The sequence below is a fragment of the Eutrema salsugineum genome, unplaced genomic scaffold (genome assembly GCF_000478725.1).
Source record: "Eutrema salsugineum unplaced genomic scaffold, Eutsalg1_0 scaffold_6, whole genome shotgun sequence".
Taxonomy (NCBI): domain Eukaryota; kingdom Viridiplantae; phylum Streptophyta; class Magnoliopsida; order Brassicales; family Brassicaceae; genus Eutrema; species Eutrema salsugineum.
Window position 1 is genome coordinate 10,012,374 of NW_006256547.1, and position 16,677 is coordinate 10,029,050.

Consider the following 16,677-nt stretch of genomic DNA (forward strand, 5'->3'; position numbering starts at 1 on the left):
TGAAGGCGCAGAAACGCCTAGTCAACACCGTTTCCGATTGGAAGCGGAAATGGGAGACCGACGGCGACGACGCAAAGCCGAGCCCCATGTCCACTTCCTGTTGGAACGGGTTGAAGGCGTATTGGCTGGACCCGCTTGCCCAGACCGTTGCGTCTAAATGTTCGGCCGTCCGCAACCGGATCGGTCCTGACGGTCAGAAGTTAGTGACCCCGCACACTTCTGGCCAAATATTATTTGCGGGCCGACGTCTCATGATGGTAAGTAATTAAACATAAATTATTTCATTATTATTTTATTTTTAATTATTTCTATTTATTAAATATGTTTTACTAATGTTTATTAATTGGTAGGCCCATGAGAACAGAGGAGAACTTCCTCCAATGACGAAGCTCTTCGAGACCACTCACCGGAAGAGGGACGGGAGCTTTGTCGACGCTCGATCAGAGGAGATCTACAATACCGCTATTCAGCGGATCGCCGAGCAGGAAACCCAGGCCACACCTGACGGTACTATCCAAGTACCGTTGACCGTCGCTGAGCAAGACCTGATTTTCGAGGAGGTATGATCTATTTCAAATTAATTTTTTAAAATTTATTATATTTATTACTTAATAATTAATTAACGTTTTTATTTTCATTTGTAGGTTGCTCCGAAGAAGAAGGGCCGAACCTTAGGGATGGGCTCTTTAGAGACTGTCCCGCCGCCTCGTCTTCCGGATTCCGCACGCAGGAGGATCCGAGTCATCTTCGCCAAGAGCTTGCTACGGCCAATGCTGAGATCACCACTCTCAGGCATGAGCAAGTGGCCTAGAAGCAGGAGCTCACCGAGATGCACGGCCTCTTCGACATCATTGCGGAAGCGGTTCCGCAGTTGGCCACCGCAATCCAAGAGAGGCAACGGCGAGCACGAGGGATCTTTGAGGCCGGTGGTACTTCCGGTGAGCAGATGCAGGGTCAGACTTCGGCTCCGATAATGCAGACGGGAAACGACGGTCCAGCAGCCACGGCCGGCCAAGACGAAGAGCCTCCTCGAGACGTCGATCTCAACCTCGACGATTATGATATCACATTAGAGTAGGGTTTTTTTGTAAAAAACAAATTGTATTAAATTTTTTCTTTTATTTATAAATTATTTTCGATTTTAAATTTTGATTGAAAGTGTTTTTTATATTTTACATTATTTGATTTTTTTAAATATTCATTAATTAAATTAAATTCCAATTTAATTAATTACTTTATAAATCGACGTAAATTCGTCGTAACTTTACGTCGAACTAACGTCAAATTATGTACGACGAATTTACGTCGAATACATTTACGTCGAATCTACGTCAAAAATTTACGACGAATTAACAACGATAAATAAAAAATTAATTTCCCTTAATTGAAATTGGTCGTCTCCTAATCGTTGTTTAATCGACGTAATTTTACATCGATTTTACGTCGTTGTTATGATGGACATATTTCGTTATACTTTCGTTGGAAAATTTACGTCGATATTACGACGAATAATTGCCGACGATATTACGACGATTTTCTTGGGTTGGTAATTTTACGACGATTTTACGACGATTGTTTTACGACGATTTTTCATTCGTCGCTAATTCGACGTATATGGCCTTTTACGTCGATTTTATCGGTATGTGCCGACGTAAAACCCGATCTTTCTTGTAGTGAATAGCCAATGGAATCCTCACCGAAAATATATATCCCCATCGAAAATACCTTAGACTCAACAATAAAACTACTCAGACATGATAAACGAAATCAAAAATATAGTATTAAAAAGTAGTACAGAAACCGAAATTGAAAAAGAAAGAACAAGGGTTCAAGAGATAGATCTCTCTCTCCTAAAACCTAAAACTTGAGAAGTATTTTAAAACAATAAGAGCATATGAGGTGATACGAATTAGGGTTCCTAAAACATGTATTTATAGTGCTCAAGACATCTTTGGGGTCTAGGGTTCCGGAATCAAGGCTGGAAAAATGATATGGGCTTCAGAAATGGGATTTCAGACTCGGAGTTAGCTGGCCGTGGTCGGGATGTGCGTGACCGCGGGGAATATGTGGCTGGCCGCAGTCGGGATGGTTGTGACCGCGGGGAATGGCCTGTTGGCCGCGGGTGGAAACGCTTGCCGGCTGGTTTACGGGACATCTTGCTCTTCGCGTATCTTTTGATTGAACCGGTTGATTGCCAAGCTGTAAAGTGTGCTGGAAAGCTGATACTTCCATCTTTAAGATCTCCAAATTTGAGCTGGATCAAACGGTGAGAAGGCCTTCAATCGGGGGTGAACTTCTGACGGTTTGACTCTGAGCTGAAATCTGGTCTTCTATTCATTTTGTTAAGCTTTTCCCTAAGTTTCCTGAAAAGAGTCTTGAAACTACAAATACTAGAAAAACGTAATAAAAATACTAGAAGGAAAGCAATTAAAAACATAGAAAAAGTATTTCAAAAAGTTCCATAAAAGTGGTCAAAATACGGTGTTATCAACTCCCCCAGACTTAAACCTTTGTTTGTCCTCAAACAAAGCAACTGGTTAAGTGAAAACAAAAATAGGGAATGCACAAATCTCAGAGACATGAACTCCTAAACTAGAACCAAAGATCGTGCATCAATCCACAACTTAGTCTAGAAAATTCTCACCAATACACAAGAGATACTAGTCCACCTTTTCTGTCATGCAAAACTTAAACAATCTAAATCTTGATTCCAGTCAACTAGCTCTCTACATTCATTAAGTTCAGTAGTGAGTTCTCATTAAAGACATCATCCAGGGTAGACGACGTTTGGCATTAAAAGGCTGTTTAAGTGGTGGAGTTAAAGTGTTTCGGCTTACCTGATGAATCTGGAGGATGCAAGATAATATGCAAAACCGCAAGAGAGATAAGGACCTGTTGATGACCGCAATTTTCAGTCACTTCTTCTTGCCAAATGTTGTTGCATAATCCTTCCTCCTTTGTTGTAAACAGCTATTCCCCCAGACTTAGATTCTTTCCGGGAATCAGAAAATGGTCTCCAAAACTCCATGAAATTGAACTCCAGTTGCCTTGGGACTTAAGATTCGACCTCTCTAGACTCTCTAAGGCTTTTATTTTCTTGCTTTTCTTATTTTTGGATTTTTTTTTTTGATAAAGAAAATACCTTTTAAAGAGAGAGAGACTAGATGACGAGATTGTACCAAAATTTGAGGTTTTTCTAAGGCAAACTGAGCTTCCTATTGTGTTGAATCCTTCCGGGAACTTTTTCGGCAAATCACAGGTCTCTGTCTTTGGTGACTGAAAACTGCGTCGTTACTCTTTCTCTCCAATGTTTTTGCACTTATCTGCATATAAGACAATAGAAAACAAGAGTGCATGTGGTTTGAAAAAGGATTGGTTAAGGTGGGGAACTAGCTAAAGATGAACTAACCATTCAGGATCAACAGAGAGTGGTAAAAGGATAAAGGAGTCCTGAATGTATGATTCGTTTCCGTGGTCTAATGTTTCAATGAGAAAATTAAGTCCAAATTAAGTCCAAATAAAACAGAGCTAGTGTATTCCTTCATCTAAATCGAAATCATTCAAATTCCTCTGGGGTACTTCATTTCAAATGTGCTTAGCCACCGCCTAGTCTAGTCCTAAATCATGAATGAGCATGTCATTAGGAACAGTCTAAAAACACACAGTCAACTATCATTGATTCATGTTCACCATTCCCTTTAAAACGTATTTTGTTTTGAACACCGATTTTGAAAAACTTTAAGGAAAATACAAAAAGTGTAGATAATGCAAGACTCATGAAAGAAAAGTGGTTAGAAAGGGATGAAATCCTCCCGCAGACTTAAATCACACTGTCCTCAGTGTGAAACAAGTCGAGATTGGATGAGAAAAATGCATAGATAATCGAATTGGTAAGGCCAAAGAGAACTTACCTGGATCCGGTATGCTGGTGGAGATGAACCGGATTCATTCGAAGAGGTTTGGGAAGGTGATAGGTGGTGGGAAGTGATGAATGACGTGGAATGGGGATTGGTGAGGTGGAATGAGGTGAAGTGGTGGATTTAGGGTCGGGTTTCATCTCAACGACCATTTGCCGCGTTTAGGAGCCACGCGACCGCGGTGAAGTGGCTTTCGGCCGCGGTAAGAAAGACGCGGCCGCGGTCGATCATGCGTTTCCCGCGGTCAGAACATCTGCGACCGCGGGGGCTTATATCGCGGCCTGTTCCTGCTTCTCCTTGGTTCCTGCTGGGCAGAGCAATCAGGGACCATCCTTCTTTTTGGTTTTTTCTGTTTTTTTGATTTTTTTGGCTTTTTTGTTTTATAAGAAACACCTGAAACTAAGAAAAAGAAAAAGAAAGAAAAATCCTCAAAAAAACAATACCTAAATGGATTGCCTCCCATTAAGCGCTTCTGTTTTAAGTCGTTTAGCTCGACTTTTGGTGTTGGACGTGGCTTAATCCAATGAAGAAGACCTTGTCCTGAGACAAGTCTTTTTCGACATCTCCTTGCTTTGCCTAGCAGGTTCTTCGTCACTCCAAAGTTTTTCTTCAAACTCTTATGTTGCAGAACGTTTCCTGCTTTGCTGTTGTATGGGACAGCTTCTGTGAAGACATCTTTGTCGATATTAGCAAACGAAATCCTACGGTTTGGCCAGTCCATTATGGCTCCGGAAGTTGCTAGAAAATACCATCCGAGAATCACTGGATGTGTTGCGTCTCTCGTTTCGACAATGTAGAAGTCAACAGGCACGATGCAGTCTCCTATTCTCAAAGGAATTTCATGAGCTATTTCTTGAGGCGTTGCATTGGAATCATCAGCTAGACTAATTCTTGCTCTAGTCCTGCGCAGGTGTTTAGACAAGCTCCAGAATCACAAAGCACGTTTTTAAACATTTCTCCTCTAATAGAACAAGATATGAGAAACTGACCTACACCTTCAATTTTGTGAAGTGTTAGGACAGGTTTACCTCTTCTGGCATGATTGAACAAGTCTTCTATCTCAGGGATTGATTCTTTACTCTCACAGAAGTAATGGCCTATCTTGAAGTCTTTGCAAGCTCTGGCAAAGGTGATTCCTTCAGGCAAATTTTGGACCACATTATTGAATTCATCGAGCTTCTCTTTGCTGATTTTGTTGGTATAGTGGCTGCAGTCTTCAGGTCTTTGAAGGTGGATTGAATAGATTGCAGCATCAGGTGATGTTCTGGGAAAAGTCAGGCGTCTGGCCCTCCCAAAATAGGTTCGGATATCCTCCTTTGCCTCCTTTCTGTACCTAAAGAAAACCTGCAAACAACCAAGATGCCATATATCATCGAAACCTGTGTAAAGAGGGATCAATTTAACAAACTTGTTGAATTCAATGAGTCTTTCCCTGGAGATTGGTGCTCCTAATTCCACCATTTTGTCTAGATTACCTCCTTCTATGAACAGACGATAGTCTTCATCTTCGAGGTATTGCCCTTCATATTCATCCTCATATGCTAAAACTATGTTGCAGGGAAGTACCTCATTTTCTTCTTGAGATGTTTTGGAGCTGATAGCGTACACCGTTTGCTCATGAAAAGGAGTTTTGACCGTCCCAGTAGATGTATCAAATGAACATTGACCTGTAAGAATAGAAAAGGGCTGAAACGTATCTGACCGACTATTTGCAACGGGTGGAGGCTGCACGACCGCGGGTGGAGAGTGGTTTGCCGCTGGTAGGAGGCTCACGACCGCGGCTGGAGGGTTGTTGGCCGCGGTCGCGTGAGTCGTGACCGCGGGAGAGAGACTTCGAGATGGTTCAGCCGTTTCATCTTCTCCTTTGACATTATTTTTGGGTCTTCCAACTCTGTCTCCTCTTCTTTTAGGTCTCCCATTTCCGCTTCACACACTACTTTGTCCACGGTTGAGTCCATTTCTTCGGCTTTGTCTTGAACCTTGTGTACTCCATCCCAAATTTCTTCCACGTAAGAGTAGGTTTGGTTGTTATGGTCGTTAATAGTTTCTTCTGCTTCATCGAGCTTGACCTCTAAGGTGCGGATGTTCCCACTGGCTTTGCGAATGCAAACTCCGTTTTCTCCAACTCGTCCTTCGACTGCTTCTATCCTCTCCTTGATAGTCTCAGCATCTTTGTTTGCTTGAGTCCCGATGGTTTTAACTTGAGCAGAAAGATCTTCAAGCTTTTTGTTAAAGTGAGTTGACATGTTGTCAATTTTCTCGTGAAGGGCGGCTCTTGATGTGGCTTGAGCGGCGATTAAGTGCATGACCACCGTTTCTAGTCGACTCAATCGGTGACTGAGCTGGACGTTTTCATCTTGGTGAGGCAGACGACGAACAGGATATCTAGGGTTTGCCATTGGAGGTATGTATGGCTCGTTCTGAAACGTTCTGTAGTCTTCGGTTCAAATTTCTTCGTAGAGATCGCTTAGGTACTGCTTCTCTCTGCGTCTGGTGGCTTGAGGAGTGTTGTAAAAACCTTCCTCATAGTAGGGATTTCGATTTATAGGATCCATATCTTCTGAAATGGAAACAAAATAACCGAAAAATGGAAATATGCAGAAAAAGGGGTTTAGAGTCGATTTACCAACCTTTGCGGAAAAGAAAACGCGTGCCTTCCCCGGCAACGGGCCCAAAAACTTGATGCATGTCGTGTGTGAGGGTGTCAAGTTTTACCCTAAATGAAATCAATAGCCTACTTAGGGATCGAATCCACAGGGAAAGAGGATCTTTCCTGCAAAAGCCTTCGAAAATAATATAAAGTAAGGAAGTCTAGAACAAGGCGAGTTTTGTGAGGGTTTTGGTGGTGTGTTTAAAATATAAAAACAAATCCTAAAGAGAAAATACGGTAATTAAAATGACCTAATAACTAAACTTAACGAAAACGAGTAAAAACGAGAAAAACGGCTAGACCTAATTGCTAAGTGAAAATCAATTGAAAGAGTAAAGAAACTAGACTAAAGCTTGAATGAAAATCGGTGTACATCTATAAGAAAGAAAGCGCTGGGGTTCAGGGAAGTTTTCTCAGGGGTATGAACGATTCAAAACATTGCTAGAGAGTAAATTTGATAAGATCTTAGCTTAAACTTTTCAAACTGGAGTCACGGACGTATGAATACGCCACTGTCGTGATCATAGAAAACTATCTCTCTCAACCCTGACCAGTAGGTTTCCACCCTGGCCCTGGAAAAGAAGAGGTGCATTATGTTTAAGATTCGTCAGCATTCACAAATCGCCCATAGGTAGGTTTCCACTCCTATGTTTTTTTTGCTCTCCCAAACTAGATCTGACACCGGATGAACACTTTCGTGTCACCAAGCATCTGGATCAGATTGTAGTTCATGACGCTACTAAAGAAAAAGTTCTAAGATTCGGCTCAATAGCCATGAAATCCTCACCGAACATATATATCCCCATCGAAAATCCCTTAGACCCAACAATAAAACTACTCAGACATGATAAACGAAATCAAAAACATAGTATTAAAAAGTAGTACAGAAACCGAAATTGAAAAAGAAAGAACAAGGGTTCAAGAGATAGATCTCTCTCTCCTAAAACCTAAAACTTGAAAAGTATTCTAAAACAATAAGAGCATATGAGGTGATACGAGTTAGGGTTCCTAAAACATGTATTTATAGTGCTCAAGACATCTCTGGGGTCTAGGGTTCCGAAATCAAGGCTGGGAAAATGATATGGGCTTCTGAAATGGGCTTTCGGACTCGGAGTTAGCTGGCCGCGGTCGGGATGTGCGTGACCGCGGGGAATGGGTGGCTGGCCACGGTCGGGATGGTTGTGACCACGGGGAATGGCCTGTTGGCCGCGGGTGGAAACGCTTGCCGACTGGTTTACGGGACATCTTGCTCTTCGCGTATCTTTTGACTGAACCGTTGGATTGCCAAGCTGTAAAGTGTGCTTTAAAGCTGATACTTCCATCTTTAAGTTCTCCAAATTTGAGCTGGATCAAACGGTGAGAAGGCCTTCAATGGGTGGTTAACTTCTTACTATTTGACTCTGAGCTGAAATCTGGTTTTCTATCCATTTTGTTAAGCTTTTCCCTAAGTTTCCTGAAAATAGTTTTGGAACTACAGATACTAGAAAAATGTAATAAAAGTACTTGAAAGCAATTAAAAACATAGAAAAAGTATTTCAAAACGATCTATAAAAGTGGTCAAAATACGGTGTTATCAGTTCAGTCCACAGCCGATGGGTCAGCAGCAACAGCATCAGGCACCGGTTCAGAATCAGATGGGACCTGACATGTGTGGGCTTCTACAGCAACTGTTACAGTGTCAGCAAAGGGTTGAGAGTCAGTACGGGACAATGCAATAGGATATCAGGGAGCTTAAGCAAAATCAAGCTTCAACATCATCAAGAGGACTAGCTTTACCTGGAAAACCAGAACCTGACCCAAAGGAATATGTGAACGCCATCACTTTGTAAAGTGGGAAAGAGTTACAAGCTCCAACACCTAATCCCAAGCTCATTGAGGACAATGAGCAAATTGGTGGGGAGGCAGCCTCAAATGATGAGCAACAAGATGAGGTTTTGGAGAAAGAACCGGTTAAAGACAAGGCTAAAGAGGTGGAGAAGATACCTGAGCTTGAAAAGCCATACGTTCCACCACCTCCTTATAAGCCTAAGATAGCATTTCCAGGGCGTTTCAAGAAGCAGATCCTAGACAGGGCCAAGGCAGTTTTTTAAAAGCACTTATAGAATACTCAAATGACTTTGCCGATCATAGATGCTTTTCTAGCTATACCACAGCTTGGAAAGTTTCTAAAGGACGCCATATTTAACAAGGCAAAAGAGCTTCAAGGGATGGTCATATTGAGTCATGAGTGCAGTGCCATCATTCAAAGGAGATCAATACCAAGAAAGCTATCAGACCCGGGTAGTTTTACTTTGCCGTGAGCGATCGGGCCATTGAAGTTTTCAAGCTGTCTGTGTGACTTGGGAGCTTCTGTGAGCTTAATGCCTTATTCAGTGGATAAAAGACTTGGATTTAAGAGCTATAAACCGGCAAAGATCTTCCTTGTTTTGGCTGACATATCAGTGATACTACCGACTGGTTTGCTCAAGGATCTACCTTTGAGAATTGGTGAAATAGAGATCCCCACAGATTTCATAGTTCTAGAGATGGATGAGGACCTGTTGACCCCATCATCTTGGGAAGACCTTTCTTAGCAACAACATGAGCGATCATTGACGTGAGAGAAGGCATGATCGAGCTGCACATTGGTTCTGAATCCATGAAGTTCGATGTGAAGGAAATGATGAAGAAACCGACCATTGAAGGTCAGGTTTTCTATATTGAAACCATGGAGGAGCTAGCTGATGAGCTCCTTTAAGAGCTAAACGCAGAAGACCCATTACAAGTGGTCTTGACACGATAACAAAGCGAGCATGGGTTCTTGAACGATGAAAGCGAGGTGTACAAGCGTCTCTTGGACCAACCGAAAGAACTTGAAGCTGAGACGAGGTTTTTGGAGCTCGGCATTTTATACATCGGGGAGTCCAAGACTGTTGGGGAGACATCTCGGGGTATCATGGCCGCGACATCTTATGCCGAGGTCAGTGGTGAATCGCGTGAGAAAGGAAATGCCGAGGGAGCTGTTCCGAAGCAATGCAGCTTCAAAGCTTATTGGAACGAGGCTGATGCACCCCCTGTTGAGCTAAAGCCTCTACCAACAGGGCTTAGGTACGCTTTCTTAGGCTCAAACTCTTCATATCCCGTAATCATCAATGATAACTTGTTAGAGCATGAAGAGAGTGCATTGCTTAGCGAACTTAGAAAGTTCAGGAGAGCAATAGGGTATTCTTTGACCGATATTAGAGGCATCTCTCCTGACATATGCACCCACCGGATACACCTAGAAGACCAGATTATGTCTTCTATTGAGCATCAACGACGTCTTAACCCGAACCTTAAAGAGGTGGTTAAGAAGGAGATACTCAAGCTTCTTGAGGCAGGGATAATATACCCAATCTCTGACTCAAGATGGGTATCTCCTGTTCACGTTATGCCCAAGAAAGGCGGGATCACAGTGGTCAAGAACGAAAAGGATGAGCTTATAGCCCAAAGAACCAAAACCGGTCATCGTATGTGTATTGACTATAGAAAACTGAATTCTGCTTCTAGGAAAGACCATTTCCCATTGCCATTCATTGATAAAATGCTTGAGAGGCTAGCTAATCATCCTTACTTTTGTTTTCTTGATGGGTACTCGGGTTTTTTTCAAATTCCCATAGATCCCCGAGTCATGGAGAAAACTACATTTACATGCCCTTATGGCACTTACGCTTATAGACGCATGCCTTTTAGCCTTTGTAATGCACATGCGACCTTCCAAAGGTGCATGATGCATATATTCTCTGACCTCATTGAAGAGAAAGTGGAGGTGTTTATGGATGACTTTTCCATCTATGGCTCCTCTTTCTCCAATTGTCTTTCTAACTTGTCTCAGGTTTTAAAGCGATGTGAGGAGCACAGGCTTGTCTTGAATTGGGAAAAGTGTCACTTCATGGTTCAAGAGGGCATCGTTTGGGTCAAAAGGTCTCGAAGAAGGGTATAGAAGTCGATAAGGCAAAGATAGAGGTCATGGTGAATCTGCAGCCTCCGAGTTTAGTCAAGGGTATAAGAAGCTTCTTGGGGCACGCCAGCTTCTACAGGAGGTTCATCAAGGACTTCTAGATAGCCCGACCTTTAACAAGTCTCTTGTGCAAAGAAGTCGAGTTCTTGTTCGATGATGAATGCATGGAGGCGTTCTTAAAGATAAAGGAGGCTCTAGTAAGTGCACCGATTGTTCAAGCTCCCGACTGGTCGTTGCCATTTAAGGTGATGACAGACGCATCAGACTATGCCGTGGGAGCTGTCTTGGGGCAGAAAAAGGATAAAAAGCTTCATGTAATCTACTATGCCAGCCGCACATTGGACTCGGCTCAAGAGAAGTACGCAACCACCGAGAAAGATATGCTAGCCATCGTGTTTGTGTTTCCTCAATTCAGGAGCTACCTTGTGGGATCAAAGGTCATTGTTTACACGGATCACGCAGGTTTGAGATACCTTATGACCAAGAAAGACGCTAAGCCGAGGCTTCTCAGATGGGTTCTTTTGCTTCAAGATTTTGATATGGAGGTACTAGATAAGAAGGGTACTGAGAATAGAGCTGCCGACCATCTCTCACAACTAAGAGTTGAATCAAAAGTACCTCTAGATGATGCTTTGCCCGAGGAACATCTCATGTTAGTCAAGTCTTACTTGGAGGTAGAGGAGGCCAATACTATCAAAGAAAGAAGCCTCCCATGGTTTGCGGATCTTGTGAACTACTTGTCATGCGGTTTAGAGCCACCAGATTTTGATTCCTATCAGAGGAAAAGGTTCTTTAGAGATGTGATGAGATATCATTGGGATGAGCCGTATTTATATGTGCTTAACAAGGACCAGCTTTATAGAAGATGCTTAGCTGAAGAGGATATCCACCCTGTGTTGCAAGAATGCCACGGTTCAGCATACGGTAGGCACTTAAGGGCTTTCAAGACAGTGGCCAAGGTTCTACAAAGTGGATTTTGGTGGCTGACTATGTTTAAAGACGCTCAGAGTGTCGTCTCAAGGTGTGAGTCATGTCAGAGGCACGGTAACATATCCAAAAGGAGTAAAATGCCTCAGAACCCGATTTTTGAAGTAGAAGTCTTTGATTGTTGGGGCATTGACTTCATGGGTCCCTTTGTAAGCTCATACGGGAATCAATATATAGTTGTTGCTGTGGACTATGTGAGCAAATGGGTAGAAGCGGTTGCATCTTTGACCAATGCCTCTAAAGTGGTGGTCAAGCTCTTTAAAAGCACCATTTCCCAATATTTGGAGTTCCGAGGGTAGTTATCAGTGATGGGGGTAGCCATTTCATCAATAAGACTCGAGAGTCTGTTAAAGAAGCACGGTGAGAAGAACAAGGTGGCTAGCCCTTATCATCCACAAACAAGCGGTCAAGTGGAGGTCTCAAACCGTCAGATCAAGGCAATTTTGGAGAGAACTGTGAGCTCATCTAGGAATGATTGGATCAAGAAACTTGATGATGCTTTGTGGGCTTACAGAACCGCTTACAAGACCCCCATTGGCACCTCACCGTTTAACTTGTTATATGGGAAAAGCTGTCATTTACCGGTTGAGTTGGAGTACAAGGCCTTGTGGGCAGTAAAACTGTTGAACTTTGACATCAAGATGGCTCGGGAGAAGAGGGTTCTACAGCTTCATGAACTTGAGGAGATTCGGTTAGATGCTTTTGAGAGCTCTAAAATCTACAAGGAAAAGACCAAGGCGCTTCATGACAAGAAGATACACAAGCGGGAGTTCAAAGAAGGGGACCAAGTGCTGTTGTTTAACTCAAGACTTAAACTATTCCCTGGGAAGCTAAGGTCTAGGTGGTCTGGTCCGTTTAGAGTTCTTGAAGTAAGACCGTATGGAGCCGTTGTCTTCGAGGGAAAAGATGGTAATGGTTTTGTTGTGAACGGTCAAAGAATCAAGCACTATCTTGTGTCTGAAACAAGAGAGGGAGCTACCTTAGTCCCTCTTCTTGAACCCGAAACATCCTGAAAAGGTAAGTAAAGTCAAACTTAGAGACGTTAAACAAAGTGCTCTTGGGAGACACCCCAAGCTTATCCTTGTAAATATTTCATTTTGATCTTTCTTTTTCTTTTATTTTGAAGCATTTTGAAGGGTTTGTTAAGTGTTTCAGGTCTAGGCAGCATTCTAAGTGTGAATCTTGACAGAAAGAATGCAAGAAGGCTTGTAAAAAACATGGCCTTGTGTTTTAAGAAAGGAGTTTTCATAGCCTCGGTATCGATCCTCGGCATAGTCATGCCTTGGTCACTTTTTAGCGAGTGACCACTTGAGAACCTCAGCTAAGCTCCTCGTCTTGTTAACACCGGGGCCGTGAGGTGAAAAGAAGGAGAACCCCGGTGTAAACACCTCTGTATAAACATACCGAAGGTCGACGTTCAAAAGAAACGGTCAAAAACCTTGAGCATGAGGCCGCGACCTGTTTACACCGAGGCCGTGTCGCTTATTCCCCCAAGCACCAAGTGTTCTGTGTTAAAACGAGTGCCCTCGACATGATGCCCTCGTGGTGGAGCATGCCGAGGTGCCTGGTAACGAGAAAGAACTAAAACAAGAACACTTGGGACATTTAAGTCAAAGAAGAAGGTTTAAGTGGTCAATGGAAAAGAATTGTGGGACACGAAAATTTATGTGTTAGCATGAGCTCTAATTCCTCGGTCTGGTGCTCGGAGTGGAACACGTCGAGGCCGCTCGTGTTAACACAAGAAAAATGAGTCAAGACCGTACGGCCCTCGTCTTATCCACACCGCGGTCATTTGAGAGCTTTGCGCGGCAATATGGGTTTGAACGTGCGGTCAACACGGTTTTTGATATATTCATAATTTGTCAAATTTAGGATTGCATTTTTTGTCCAAAGATTGAGTCTCATGCATACATTTAGCTAGTTTTGTTAGAGTTTGTCCTTGATTTTAGCTTTGTCTAGGATTTGCATTAGGTCCTAGAGTGTCCTGCATTTTTGGAGTGTTTTCAGGTCATTTGAAGACTTTTTGGAGCAACTAGGAGCTGGGATCATGGAGGAACCCTCACCTGTGTACAGCAACTCGGACAGATGGTTTGGTGCAGACAAAACCCTCACTTTGATCGCATGGGACGAAGGACTTGCAATGCGATTCAACCTCCGGTGTCTTCATCAAGAATCAAGAGGACTACGTCTAGTTTCCGGAACACTTGAGATTGTCTATTTGGAGATATGAGCAGAGAGTTAAGCTCGTCGGAAGGCACACCTGTCTCGCTGCTATTTTAGATCGACCCGATGAGCTCCAAAGATTGCGAACGACGATGCGTTTCCAGACCGATTCCGTCTACAGGGCCTTCATCAAGATGCGAAATAATTGAGTCTTCTTTCCAGAACAGTTGAGATCGTTCCATTTGGAGTTGTGAGGCGTGAGTTCCAGAAGAATAGAGACACACCTATCCTTCGAGCACCAAGAGCATGGAAATTGTGCTAAGTGTAAGGATGGCACGGTGGAATGCCACGGTCCACATCTGACCGTCGCACTTGATGCAATCCTTCGGGATTTGACACGGTCTCCACACCACAACTTTAGAATTGGCTGTGGCAACCTCCGAAGCGTTCCAACAGATGAATGGTCCAAGTCATGATGAACTGCCACGGTCCACACTTGACCGTGGCAAGATAACACTTGGCTGCGGCAGGATCATACGTGCATTCAAGATTTGCCACGAGGTAATGCCACGGTCTACACTTGACCGTGGCAAGACAACACTTGGGATCCTTCAGACATTCGGGATTTGACACGGCCATGCATCACGACCAGAGGGAAACCGTGGCACCAAGATTCATCAAAGAACAGAAGCTTCGGGACTTGACACGGTCACATGCCACGGCTGGACCAAGACCTGCTGGACCGTGGCAAACCTCATTTTTACCCACCAAAGCCGGGTCAGTACCCGGTTTGTTCCGGGCTGACCCGGTTCATCCAAGACCACTATAAATATTTTTTAGACCTAATTTGGAGAGAAAAAAATCTTATCCTTAGTCTCCTTTCCTTTTTGGTGAAAGAACCATTGTTTAAGACCTTGTTTTGAGTTTAATATCGATTTGAAGAGTGTTCTCCATCTTGTTTTATCATTTCTCATCATCAAATCACACTTCTAATCATGATTAACAACACATCTTGCAAAGGATCTAGTGTGTTGATCATGATTAGTGAGTAATCCCATATTAAGGTCTTAGATATGTAGATTAGGGTGCTTAAGTGGTAGATTAGTGAGCTTAGGGGTTAGATCATTCATATTCCATTCTCCACAACCTGTTCTTAATGCTAGATCCATACAAATCATATGTGGTCTAGATTCTGGACATTTCATGCACCGAAAGTGTTTGATGAAATGTCTGAACCAAGGTTGTTAGAGGTTTAAGTGTTATTCATCATGGGAATGATTGTCTATATGTTTAAATGACAGATTGAACTGATTCTTAATGCTTATTAATTCATGTTTCACTAATGATGATTAGGTTAGAAACTGTTTTAGCATAGGAGTTGATGCCTTCATGAGAGGATTAACTTAATTAATGATGTTTAAGTTGAATGGTTTGCTTGATCACATGATTCATTAGCTAACTAGTTTAACACTGAAAGCACCCTAATCCACTATCATGTCTAAGACCTTTCTCATCATCATACATACATTCTCATCATCATTTTGTTATTTGCTTGTCTTTGTTTGATCACTTCTTTAGTCATTAATCTTGTTTTAAGTTTGTAGCTGTCACAAATAAATCAAAACCTCACCTGTTTGCTTGAATTGAGAAACTGATCACATAGCTTAGTGTCTATCACCACTTTCTTGGATTAACAACCTCTTTTGTGCTACTTTGACAAGGGGATTGATAGCTCTGAGACCTAAAAAGTCTTGTCTATCAATTGGCGCCGTTGCCAAATTGTGGAGTGTTTAGCATTAGGCTCTGATCTGTTCTTGAGATCAAGTACTTATTTTTTGTTTTTACTGATTACTTTCAAGTTTTGTTTGTGATTTCAGGTGCATGAACACCAGGTCCAGATCAAGAAGCGGTGGTCCACCTTTCCCCTTAAACGACAACATTAATCTTTTGGTACCAAGGAGGAGAAGGGACAGGCGTGGAAGACAGATTGATCAGGCTGATATGGAAGATCAAAGAGACTATGTGGTTGACATGGAACAACCGGCTCAGGATCAACAGGCTCAGGAGCAACAGGCTCTGGGCAATGGAGCTGGTAATGGAGTTGGTCAAGGGGTACATCAGGGTAATGTTCATCAGGAACAGGTGCATCAACAGCAAGCTTATGTCCACCAGGGACAAGCTCCAGCTCATCAGCAGAGGCATCAGGCCAATGTACAGCAAAGACAACAAGTGCACCACCAACATCAGCACTTCCAACACCAGGAAAGGAGATATGAGCAGCCACAGGTCTATGTTGAAGAAAATGACAGGGCAAATGGTCATCAGTATGGAGCTGGAATTCAGGCACCACCTGTGCAAAACAACAACTTTGAAGTGAAGGCATCCTTGTTGAATATGGTCCAGAACTCAAAGTTCCATGGATTAGCAATGGAAGATCCCTTGGAACACTTGGATCAATTTGATAAAGTGTGTGACCTGACAAAGATAAATGGAGTTTCTGAGGACAGTTTCAAGCTCAGATTATTCCCCTTCAGTTTTGGTGACAAAGCTCACTAATGGGAGAAGAATCTTCCAAGAGGCTCCATTCAAACCTGGGAGCAATGCAAACAGGCATTTCTATCTAAGTTCTTCTCTACCTCCAGAACTGCTAAACTGAGGAACCAAATCTCTAGCTTCACTCAGCATAGCAATGAGAGTTTTGGTGAAGCATATGAGAGAGCACACCAACCAATGCCCAGACCATGGGTTTAGTGAGGCTTCTCTTCTTAGCACACTTTATAGAGGAGCTCTTCCCAAGATTAGAAACCAGCTGGATACTGCTTCCAATGGGAACTTTCTGGGCAAGGAGACTCATGCTGCTTTAGAGCTAGTGGAGAACTTAGCAATGAGCAATGACACTTATGGTGAAGACTATGACAGATCCAATAGATCTGAAGGTTCAAGCTCAGAACAGAGGCTCACTAGAGAAGTTAAGGAGTTGA

General features: G+C 42.8%; 1 pseudogene; it reads right to left on the reverse strand.

The window, feature by feature from the left end:
• Window positions 1-16,345: 16,345 nt before the first annotated feature.
• On the reverse strand, window positions 16,346-16,444 carry LOC112083719 (annotated as a pseudogene).
• Window positions 16,445-16,677: the final 233 nt, after the last annotated feature.